Below are 12995 nucleotides of genomic sequence, written 5' to 3'. Positions count from 1 at the left end.
AATCTTATGTTGAAATCTCTTGTCAATTTTTCTTTTCCGTCCACATCTAGGGAGGTTAGCCACAGTGCCATGGGCTTTAAACTTCTTGATGACACTGCACACGGTAGAGACAGGAACATTCTGGTCTTTGGAGATGGACCTGTAGCCTTGAGATTGCTCATGCTTCCTCACAATTTGGTTTCTGAAGTCCTCAGACAGTTCTTTGGTCTTCTTTCTTTTCTCCATGCTCAGTGTGGTACACACAAGGACACAGGACGAGGTTGAGTCAACTTTAATCCATGTCAATTGGCTGCAAGTGTGATTTAGTTATTGCCAACACCTGTTAAGTGCCACAGGTAAGTTACAGGTGCTGTTAATTACACAAATTAGAGAAGCATCACATGATTTTCGAACAGTGCCAATACTTTTGTCCAGAGGCGTATCTAGGCTTTCTGGCACCCGAGGCAAGAATTTGGTTTCGGCGCCCCCTACCCCCAAGAACATATGCGACCTGCACAGTTAGTCATGTACCCACAAGCTGCTCTCCCTAATCCTCTCAATGTTCAGTGAAAAACTGAAAGCAGGAAGAGAAGCGCGTTGTCACAGGACCATAAGTATGAAAATAGCATATGAGTGAAGTGTCCACGTGATGAGTACTGGAACCTGCAGAGCTGAATTCTGATGTTGCAGGCTTCTGAATTCTCACAACTAATGCACTGCACACATTTAGGATTCTCCCTTGCCGATATACAGTCATGTCAGCACAAGCATGTGATTTATATACTTCTGGCCACATTCCAACTAGACGTGCCCGGCCTCGCACTGTTGATTTTCATTGAGTGAGGCCACACATGTCTAGTCAGCATGTGACCGCATGTATGTAAATTACAGACACAAGAGAATCCTAACAGCGTTCAGTGAGCACTGTGAGAATTCAGAAGTCTGCAGACACATAGAATGACTGCAGACTCAGCACAAACCTGGACAGCCCCTTTAATGTTCCTAACAAATAAAAACATAAGAATTAGTCAGTATCACAAATAATATTTACATCCAGGTACCTTATAGATGACGTCGTCTCTGCAGTCGGTCTCCTTTTCTTCTTGTCCAGACCCCATGATGAGTTTTCTTAACCACAGCTGTTTCTGTAGACGTCCATCTTCTCCGGTCTTCTGCAGCAAATCACACGATCCCCTTAAAGATAGAAGTGTCATTATAATGCACCTAAATAAAAATGTCTGCAATATACTGTCGCCTCACACTTCCCCTCCCTCCTCATACTGTCTCCTCTAACATCCCCTCTGTTCACCATACTGTCTCCTCATATATTTACCCCCTCACTCTCTATACTGTCTGCTCACACATACACCCGACTCCACATACTGTGCACACATCCCATCACCCTCACTCCCCATACTGTGTCCACATACATTAACCCGTTCGCTCCCCATACTGTGCACCCATTCCCCATACTGTTTCCTCATACATACTCCATTTTGTGTCCTCAAATCTCCCCACACACATTAAATCCCTCACACACTTTAAATAACCCCACATCCCCACTCCAAGTCCCCCCACACACATTAAATCCCCCATCCCCACTCCAAATCCCTCACATACATTAACCCCCATCCCCACTCCAAATCCCCCCACATATTAAATAACCCCCCATCCCCACTCCAAATCCCTCCACACATTAAATAACCCCCACTCCAAATCCCCCCACACATTAAATAACCCCCCATCCCTACTCCCAAATCCCCCCACACATTATGTACCCCCCACTCCAAATCCCCCCACACATTAAGTATCCCCCATCCCCACTCATTAACCCCCATCCCCACTCATTAACCCCATCCCCACTCATTAACCCCCATCCTCACTCATTAACCCCCATCCCCACTCATTAACCCCCCACACATTAACCCCCTTCGCCACTCATTAACCCCCTTACCCACATTAACACCCCCCATCTTCGGTGTCTTCAGCTCCACAGTGGAGCACTTACCACCAGCGTTCGCTCTGGGCGCCGGGGAGTGACATCAGCAGCATGATCACATGACCTGATCACGCTGCTGACGTCGCTCTGGCCCGGCGGTCAGAGCTTCAATTCTACTGGCATCTGTATAGACGCCAGTACAATTGTTCCCTGGGAGCTGGCACGCGCACCTCTACGCCAGCTGTCAGCTTGACAGCTGACAGAACCGCCGACTCTCAGGCCGGGGGGCAGCAGAACACAGCCGCCAGGGAGGACACTGCGGACCGCTGCATTAGGCGGCCCGACTGCCCCCTGCCAGCTGCACCTGGGGCAACTGCCCCCCCCTAGATACGCCCCTGCTTTTGTCCACCCTCTTTTTTATGTTTGGTGTGGAATTATATCCAATTTGGCTTTAGGATAATCCTTTTGTGTTTTTTCATTTAAGACATTAAATGAAGATAATAATATCAAAGAATTTGTGTTTGCAATCATTTTCAGGAAGAAACTGAGTATTATCCGACAGAATTGCAGGGGTGTCAATACTTTTGGCCACAACTGTACTCCGAACAGCATAATCAGGCCATGGACCCCGCTGGTTCCTCGGCAGCGACCCAAAAAGAATTACTCTTTGCGGGAGAACCAAACCCGGATTATGGCTTTTATGAAGTCCATGGACACTCGGTTGTCCGCCATTCAAACCTCCGATCCAGGGAGCGCCCCTATGCTGGCAGGACTCCAGCAGGAGTTCTCGCAGCAGCGTGATACACAGTCCCATATTCTTAGTTACATGGCTTCCGTTAATGACCGTTTACAGTCCCTTCAGTCTTCTGCCGCGGTCTCTGCTCTGCCCCACAACCCTGCACCTCACCCGCCGCCACGTCTGGGGAAGCCTCCAAGATATAGCGGGGATCCTTAATCAGTGCCGCCTACATTTCGAGCTGCTGCCCCAGCAATACCCGACTGATAGGGCTAAGGTGGCGTTTATCGTGTCCCATCTCGAGGGTGAACCCCCTGTGGGAACGGGATGACCCGGTGGTATCCAGCATACAAGACTTCCTGGACACCTTCCGCCGGGTCTTTGACGAGCCAGGGCGTCTGGCCTCCACCACTGAGTCCCTTTTCAATCTTCGACAGAGAACTCTTACCGTGGGACAGTACGCCATTCACTTCCGGACACTGTCCTCAGAGCTGGGGTGGAATAATGAGGCATTGGTAGGGGCCTTTTGGAGGGGGCTTTCGGGGAAAATCAAGGACGAGCTTGCTGGTTAGGACACTGCCACCTCTTTAGAGGACCTTATATCCCTGGCCACTCATTACGGATCCAGGAACGTTCTCGCGAGTCAGTCAGGGAGAGAGGCCCGTCTAGGTTTAACCCAGTCCCTAGTCCTCGTTTGACCAAGCCTGCCAGTAGTTCTGCCCCGGAGCCCATGCAGGTGGATCGAGTAAAGTTATCTGAGCTGCGGCGCAGGGAAAGATTGGAGCAAGGTTAATGCCTCTATTGTGGTGGAACCAACCACTTTCTGCGTTTCTGTCCAGAGAGGCTGGGAAACTCCGCCTTGGCCAGGTAAGAGAGGCCTCCCTAGGTGACTGTTCCCTCTCTACCCCTTACTATCTCAGCATTCTCCTAGGTCGGGAGCGTAGATCTGTGGAGGCGTATGTGGACTCGGGTGCAGCAGGCAACTTCATTCGGTTGGAAGAGGTGGACAAGTTCCGGATTCCTGTTGTCACCCTTGAAGCGCCGTGTGTGATCACCTCTGTGGATGGCAAACCGTTACCTGTCTCCGCCACCACGGTCACTCTCGAGCTGGATATGCAAATCGGAGCCCTACACCGGGAGAGAATTGCTTGTTATGTTTTGCCTAATTTGTCTCACGCTCTGCTTCTTGGCCTGCCCTGGCTCAGGTCTCACGAGCCAGTCTTTGCTTGGCGCTCTGAGGAAGTCCTTCGCTGGGGTCACTCTTGCCAAGAACGTTGTCTGCTGCCTGTTACCCATACCAGTCTGCACCAAGTACCCACAGGACCTTCCTGGGCTTCCCGTGGCCTATCATTCATTTGCGGATGTCTTCGACTAGAAGGAAGCTGAGACCCTTCCCCTGCATCGGGCCTACGACTGCCCAATCGAGCTAGTTCCTGGAGCTACTCCCCCCAGAGGCAGAAACTACCTGTTGTCACCTGCAGAAACCTCAGCCATGACGGAGTACATCCGGGAGAACTTAGCCAGGTGCTTTATCCAGAAATCGTCTTCCCCAGCAGGGGCCGGGTTTTTCTTTGGAAGAAGGATGGATCCCTTCGACCTTGCATCAACTACCAAGGCTTAAATGACATCACGGTCAAGAATAGGTATCCTCTACCACTTATCCCTGAACTGTTTGACCGCCTGCATGAGGCCCGGATCTTTACTAAACTGGATCTACAGGGGGCCTACAATTTGGTCCGAATATGTGCCGGAGATGAGTGGAAGACCGCCTTCAACACGCAGGATGGCCATTACGAATATTTGGTCTTTGTAACGCCCCAGCGATCTTCCAAGAATTCATTGATGAAGTCTTCTGGGATCTTCTGTACTCGTGCCTCGTGGTATATTTAGATGACATCCTCATCTTTTCACCAGACCTGTCCTCTCACAGGATGAGTGTTTGCCTGGTCTTGCAGCGCCTGCGGAAGAATCGACTCTTTGCCAAGATAGAGACATGCCTGTTTGAACAGACCCCCTACCCTTCTTGGGGTATATTATCACGGACTCGGGGTTGTGAATGGACCCAGAGAAATTGTCCGCGGTGCTCAAATGGCCGCGACCTGTCAGTGAAAGCCATCCGATTCTTGGGCTTCGCAAATTATTATAGGCAATTCATCCCTCACTTCTCTTTAACCAAGCCTATTGTTGCCCTTACCCGGAAGGGAGCAAGGCCGAACATCTGGCCCTCAGAAGCTGAGGACGCATTTCTCGCCCTGAAGCGGGCCTTTGCCACAGCTCCAGTTTTTGCATCGGCCAGAGGTCGGCAAGCCCTTTGTCTTAGAGGTGGACGTCTCTTCTACGGGAGCTGGGGCGATGCTCTCCCAAAAGACGTCTACTGGGCGCTTGGCTCCGTGCGGGTTCTTCTCCAAGTCATTTTCACCCGCAGAATGTAACTACATGATTGAGGATCGAGAATTGCTGGCCATAAAGATGACGCTGGAGGAGTGGCATTATCTTCTGGAAGGGGCAGTCCATCCCTTCACAATATTCACTGACCACAAAAACCTGGCCTACCTCCAGTCGGCTCAAAGACTCAACTCCAGACAAGCCAGGTGGTCATTGTTTTTCTCTTGCTTCGACTTCGAGTTCCACTTCTGACCCGGTGCCAAGAATACCACAGCAGATGCACTCTCCCGGTCCCTGCAGTCACCCGAAGTGGAGGAGGCTCCGTCGCATGTTATCGATCCTCCCGTGAGTCTTCGTTCCGTGCCACCTGGTAAGACCCTTGTCCCGCAAGGCAAAAAGGTAGAAGTACTACGCTGGGGTCACTCCTCCAAGATTGCTGGACATGTTGGCACCAAGAAGACTCTTGCTCTGGTTTCCCGTTATTATTGGTGGCCTCTCAGCCAAGATGTGTTGGATTTCGTGGCCTCCTGCTCAATTTGCGCCAGGAACAAGGTACCTAGAAGCTTGCCCTCCGGCCTCCTTCAGCCGTTGCCTGTTCCCGAAGCTCCTTGGCAACATATCGCCATGGATTTTGTTACCGATTTACCCCGCTCTTCCGGATGCACGACTATCCTGGTAGTAGTCGATCGGTTTTCCAAAAATGGCCCATTTTGTTCCGCTACCTGGCTTGCCATGGCCCCTGAATTGGCTAAAATCTGCATTCATCAGATTTTCAGATTGCATGGGCTTCCTCAGCGGATCGTGTCTCACCGTGGGGTACAGTTTACACTCTGTAAACTCTTGGGCATATCTCTGGATTTCTCTTCCACTTATCACCCACAGACCAATGGGCAGGTCGAACGGGTTAACCAAGTTTTGACCTCCTACCTGCGGAACTTCTCTAATGCCCATCAAGACAATTGGGTCGATCTGCTTCCGTGGGCAGAGTTCGCCCATAACAATCATTCCAGTGAAGCCACCACCAAGTCCCCTTTTTTTGTGGTCTCCGGTCAGAACCCAGGTGTACCTCTTCCAGTATCTTCGTCCTCTGGAGTACCCGCTGCTGATGCCCTCTCCCAAGAGTTTTCCCACGTCTGGAGGAAGACCAAGGAGGCTCTCGTACAAGCCGCAGCCCGGATGAAAAGACATGCCGACAAGAGGCGGAGGGATCTCCCACCATACCATCCGGGAGACAAAGTCTGGCTGTCGACCAAGCACATCCGCTTGAAAATCCCTTCCTATAAGCTGGGCCCCCAGTACATCAGTCCCTTTGAAATTCTTGGACGCATCAACAATGTGGCCTATAAATTGAGGCTGCCTGCTTCACTCCGGGTCCCTAACGTCTTCCATATCTCGCTCCTGAAACCGGTCATCCTCAATCAGTTTTGCCCTGTGCCTCCTGTTGTTCCTCAGCCAGCAGGGGCCGATGACGTCTTTGAAGTGAGAGATATTTGGTCATAAAGAGGGTTAGGGGAAGGACCTTCTTCCTTATCGATTGGAAAGGGTTCGGTCCTGAGGAGAGGTCTTGGGCACCTCGAGAGAATGTTGATGCTCCCCGCATTCTGAACAGATTCTTGACCAATCTCAGGAGGAGGAGGCGTAAAGGGGGGGTACTGTCATGCCGGCGTCGGCTGCCATGCCGTTGCCCGCTCCTGCTGCCTCTGCCTCATGCGTCTCCCGGCCCTCTGCTTACTGCTCCTGGCGCCGCGCTTCTACACCTGCATCCCGTCCTGCCGCCCGGGGGATCCAGCGTGGGCTCTCTCCTTCTTGCTTCTGCCCTGCTCTAGCTCCGGGCATGCGCCTTAGGCCGCGGGCACGTGCTTCCATCTCCTCTTAACCCCTTCAGCACCGTCCCGGAGGAGTGATCTCCAATTGGGAGCCGGTGCGGGGTATATCAGGCGGCTCCTCCTTGGAGACGCCTGATTATCGTGTGCCTTCCTGTGCGATACTCTGGCCCCGTCCTGTCGCTCATGTCACCGGTCGCTCCTGACTCCGGTCGCTCCTGACTCCGGTCGCTCCTGACTCCGGTCGCTCCTGACTCCGGTCGCTCCTGACGCCAGTCGCTCCTGACTCCGGTCACTCCTGATTCTCTAACTTGTCCCCTCCGCACTTGAGCCGCCCCTCGTTGTATCTGCTGTTGCGGTATACGACTCATTTGGGCCTGCTCCTAACGGTCCCTGTATAGGGGTCGGCACCACCTGGCCAGCTCGCTCCAGGGACCTCGGTACCGCGACCCAGAGGGTCCACTCTTGCTACTCCCTACAACTATCATACACATGGTTTGTAAAAGAATTGCTGCCCCTTGTGAACATACCCTTCCCAAGGATCTTCTGATTAATACTATTATATACAGTATATTCAGAATGGTTCACTTGCAACATCACATTTAGACCAATCCAGAAACATTGCCACTCTTTATACTGGTTGTGGCTGGTACTGCAGCATGTACTGACATAGCGATGAGCTGAAAGATGCATGATCACTTCTCCATTCATTGCTTTTGGGAGCACTGGACCCGCAGATGCACGATCGCTCCTTTCCCAGGGGAATGTAGGACAACTATTTTTACCAAATCTTAAGGTCATTCAAAGACCAGATGTTTCCTGATAGGTAAATACATAGGCTTTGATTCCTTAAGAGTATCGACTCTCGTGCAGGTCTTGATGAGAAGACATGATGCTGCGGATGCTTCGGATTCATTAAGAGGCGCCTCACCGAACGCCGGTTCTCGTCATGAATTTGACGAATGAGGGTCACCACGTCCCAGCTCTGCCCACTGTGTTGCACATGGCGCGAAAAGTCCAGAAGTCGCATTGTTTTGCACAACATCGCATTGTACCAAAAAATGTCCCAACTTTTCAAAGTTTTTTTTCCAGAATCGTCCCCATAGAATTCAGATGAGGCGTAAATTTTTTGGTTCCAGTTGTACTTTATTATATGTGAACTGCTTGGATTAAATAAGTACACCCTAATATATCAGTTTTTCCTGGCTGAGACTATGGAGTAAGTTGGCCATTTCTGGTGCATAAGGAGGTGTATAGGCCTCTGTGCCCAATACTCCACTATTCTAATTGAAACAAGGGGAGTAATGGATATTGCATGGGGGGACAAGGACTACAAATTATGACTTCTGGAAAGTCCTCGTGCCACCTAAGTCTAATAAACCATAAAGTCGCTCCTTTTTGTAGTTCTCTCATCTGCTCTTTTGTAGTTTTTAAAGCCGGAGTTCACAGCAGAAACTTGATCTACGAGATTCTTGCAAGTGACATTTCTTCAGGGCAAAGCAAAAAAAAAGAAACCAAAGTGCTCTGATATGTTCTTCAGATCACTGCTTAGTATCAGAAGTGTCCAGGAGGATGATAAAAACCAGAGCCTGAGATAAGTTGTGCAATACTCGGGATCATGCTGTGCAATTCCTCTGTGCAGGGCTGACAACCCTTTCAAAATCTAAAAGTCTAAAAATAATCTAAAGGTCTAAAAATAATCTAAAGGTCTAAAAACAAATGCAAAGAAGAAATTTAAGGTAATTTACTACACATCGGTTGGTCAGTTTGCACAGCTTTATTAACAGGATTGACCAAGATTAGGAAATAATGGATGTTTTATTTCCAAAACAGCACCACCCCTGACCAGAGGCTGCACATGGTATTGCAGCTGAGCTCCTTTCACTGCAATACCTGGCAAATTCTCTAACAAGGGGGTGACTCTGTTTCTGTAAGTAAGCAGCCATCTTTAAGGTGCAACTTTCCAATAGACTTGGTTTTTCAACTCTTCACCATTTTCAATATCTCTGCTTGCTGTTAGTGAATGGAACGTGACACAGCTCTTGTAAGAATGCGCTCAGATACACTGAGACTGTTTATGCACCTCCACCAGTTGGATATGGTCAGGGCCATTTTTCTTTTTCAGATTGAGGGTTTCCATTCATTGAGAGCATTCAGAGATCTTGAGAATAGAAAAATGAAAGACCAAAAAAAAAAAAACCCTAAATTTCTGTAAGAATATAATATCAAATATTCATCCAGGCGCCCTGGTTGCTCAACTGATATTGCTTAAATAGCGCCAACATCTACCAAAGCACTGTCCCTAAAGGGGGCTCCTCATTTTAGAAACGGCACACTTGACATTTTTGGAATGTGGTAGGAAAGTAGAAAACCCAGAAAAACATTTAAAACATTTTAAGTAGCATTTTTTTTTTTCAGAAAACACAGGTTATGACTGCTAGAAAAAAAACTCATTGTCGGAACACAGCCATAGGGTATGAGCACATGGATAGTATTTGCTTATTCTCCAGCTCTGAGGGGGGAGGTTCAGCGCTGGATTGGTGCCTTAAATGTAAGCCCCTTGCCCCCAGTCACATACTCGCCTTTCAGCGGCTTCACCTTTTACTGATGCCGCTCTGGTCCTACAGCTCCATCTTGCTCCCGGAACTCCTGGCTTGGCCGGAAGGCAGAAGTTACGTTAAAAGAGCTCAATGCAAGTCTATGCCAGAACGAGGCTCTCATAGATTTGTATTGAAATGTGACCTCTAGCGCGTTCCATGTGAGCGACGCTGGACGGTGGCGGCAGGCGCTTATGAGACTGGGGAAAAGGAATTACATTGAAAGCACCACTTCGGAAGTGTAAAAAAACCCCACTGGAATGGTGCTTATAGAATGTTAGAGTTGAAAGGGACCTCCTGGGTCATCGTGTCAAACCCCCTGCTCAATGCAGGATTCACTAAACCATCTCAGGCAGATGTCTGTCCAGCCTCTGTTTGAAGACTTCCATTGAACGAGAACTCACCACCTCTTGTGGCAGCCTGTCCACTCATTGATCACCCTCACTGACAAAAAGTTTTTTCTAATATCTAATCTGTATCTTCTCCCTTTCAGTTTCATTCCATTGCTTCTCGTGTTTCCATGTCCAAAAAAGAATGACGATCCCACTACACTGTGATATCCCTTCAGATATTTGTTGATTTATTTATTAAGTCTCCGCTTAGCCTTCTTTTTGCAAACTAAATATTCCCAGATCGTTTAACCGTTCCTTCTCTGAACTTGCTCCAGTTTTTCAATGTCTTTTCAATGTCAATGTCTTGGCCTTCGTGACCGGGCCAATTTTTTAAATTCTGACCAATATCACTTTGTGGTCTTAACTCTGGAATGCTTCAACAAATCCCAGTGATTTTGATACTGTTTTTTCGCGGCACATTATAATTTATGATAATAGTAAATTTAGATTGATATGTTTTGTGTTTATTTATAAAAGTATCAGAAACTTGACAAAAATGTAAAAAAAATTGCAGTTTTCAAACTTTGAATGACTATCCCTTTAATCCAGATAGTCATACCACAGAAAAACATGAATAAACCACATTTCCCACATGTCGGCTTTACATCAGCACCATTTTTTAAACTGTAATTTATTTTGTTAGCCTTTTAGGAGGTTTAAAAATGTAGTAGCAATTTTTCATTTTTTCAAGGAAATTTACAAAATTTATTTTTTTGAGGGACCTATCCAGGTTTGAAGTGACTTTAGGGGTGCTATATATTGGAAAACCCCAAACTTGATACCATTTTAAAAACAGCACCCCCTGACATATTGAAAACCGCTGTCAGGTAGTTTATTAACCCTTCAGGTGATTTTTAGGAATTAATGCAAAGTGGCATAGCCGGAATGAAAAAGTGTTTGTTTACCACCTAAATGTCGCTAACTTCTGAACTGACCGCTATAGCCGGGAGACTCTATGGCCGCTATTTGGCAATGAACAGCTATGGCAAACATCAGGACCACACAATCATGATCTCGGTGTGTCAATTAGATTAAAGTGCAAGCCCCCACAATCTTTTAACCATTTATTTGATGTAGTCACTTTTGACAGCAGCAACTAAGGGGTTAAACAGATATGGACGGTGTCAACACCGATAATTTGTGATACGGCAAGTTGTCAGATATAGTGGACAGCCGAAAACTGCTGGATTGTCACCTTTATGGGGATGATATTCTCTTATATCTCAGGTCAGTATATATACGTATTGCGGTCTTAAAGAGGTTTTAAATGTGGTGCCCAGAACTGTACAAAGTATTCCAGATGAGGAGTAGAGGTGGATAATTACTTCACGTCATATAGATTCTGTTCTTCTCTTAATACATCCCAGAACTGCTTGGCTTTTTGCTGCTGGATCATATTGCTGTCTCGTGCAGTATATGATCTACTAGTATACCAATATACCTTATCTAGATAATTTATAAAAATGTTGAACACCACTCTTCCAATTTTATGTGCACCCATCTATTACTACTCAGAGTATGGTCATTGAACCAGTTATGAATCCACCTAACCATAGCCTTGATAATCCCATACTTGGTAATTTTTTCAATAAGGATAGTATGAAATACCTTATCAAATGCTTTGCTGAAGTCAAAATATACTATATCTACCGCATTTCCCTGATACATCCAGTCAGTGATTCCATCATAGAAGGAAATTAGATTAGTCTGGCATGGCTTGTTTGCTGCAAACCCATGCTGACTCTGGTTAATTACTGTATTCTTATCCAAGCACTTGCGTATATGCTGTTTAATAATTTATTCGAGGATCTTTCCTGGTATAGAAGTAAGGCTCACTGGCCTGTAATTTCCTGGCTCCATCTTTCCTTTTTTGAAGAGAGGGACAACATTTGCCCTTCTCCAATCTTCTGGGACTTCTCCTGTTCTCCAGGATTTTTCAAAGATTTTGGCTATTGGGTCTGCAATTTCCTCTGCTAACTTTTTCAGTACCCTAGGATGTTATTTATCTGGACCTGGAGATTTAAATTCATTTTAAATCTCCTGGTCCGGATAAATTAGCTAAGTGTTCCCTCACCATCTCTCTGTTTATAGATAGTGTGGATTATTGCATTCTTTCAATAGCACAGTGAAGATCGGTTGGTTACATTTGCTTTCTTAAGGTACTGTCACACTTAGCGATGCACCAGCGATCCCGACCAGCGATATGACGCGGTCAGGATCGCTGGTGCATCGCTAAGTGGTCGCTAGTGAGCTGCCACACAGGCAGATCTCACCAGCAACATAGCAGGGGTAGGGGGTCGCTACTTACCTGTCAGACGAGGTGATCCTGACGTCCTCCCGTCCGCGTCCACACGTCGCTTGTCGGCGCCACAGGAAGCCCAGCAGGAAGCTGATGACGAGAAACGGCCCAGGCCATTCTCGCGCGATCAGCGATAGCCAGCGGGGGAGCCGGTCAGAGGTAAGTATCAGACATAGCGATATCGCTAGCAATATTGCTATAACGTCACAAAACCAGTGATGTTATAGCGATATTGCTAGTGATATTGCTTAGTGTGACAGGCCCCTTAGAGAACACCTAGGAGTTTAAAAGTTTGGCCTTCTCAACATAATTTTTGACCACTTCATCCTTTACATCCTGTAAAAATCCTATAGCATTTTGACTTTTCTTTTGCTTTTGACATAGCCCCAAAATCCTTTCTTATCCTTTTTGGTCTCACCTGCAAGCCTCACTTCATTACTGGCTTTAGCACTTCTAATGCTTGCCCTGCATTCCCTGCAAAAAGCTTTTTTAAGCACAAAGACATCCTATGTAAAAAGAATTAATTCACATGTTCAGTCTGTCCAGCAGGGCTATAGTAAACACCTACAATAGTGAATTTTCTGTTTTTCTCTCCATGTATTCTTACCCAAACAGTTTCTACAGAGCTACCATTTTCTGAAGCTTGGATCTCTGTGGAAATACACAGTTTCCAAACATGCAATACAACCCCTTCTCTCCTCTTGTTAATTCTGTTTCTAATAAATAACTTGTAGTCTTCAAGGTTTGTATTCCAATCATGTGTATCATCCCACCAAGTTTCAGTGATGCCTATGACATCATATCTCTCTTCCTGTGTTAGTAGCTCTAATTTTTCTTGTTTGTTT

Source organism: Dendrobates tinctorius, unplaced genomic scaffold (assembly GCF_039654945.1).
Source record: "Dendrobates tinctorius isolate UK_male_01 unplaced genomic scaffold, ASM3965494v1 ptg000075l, whole genome shotgun sequence".
NCBI classification, from domain to species: Eukaryota; Metazoa; Chordata; class Amphibia; order Anura; family Dendrobatidae; genus Dendrobates; species Dendrobates tinctorius.
Note: the sequence above shows the minus strand (reverse complement) of the source record.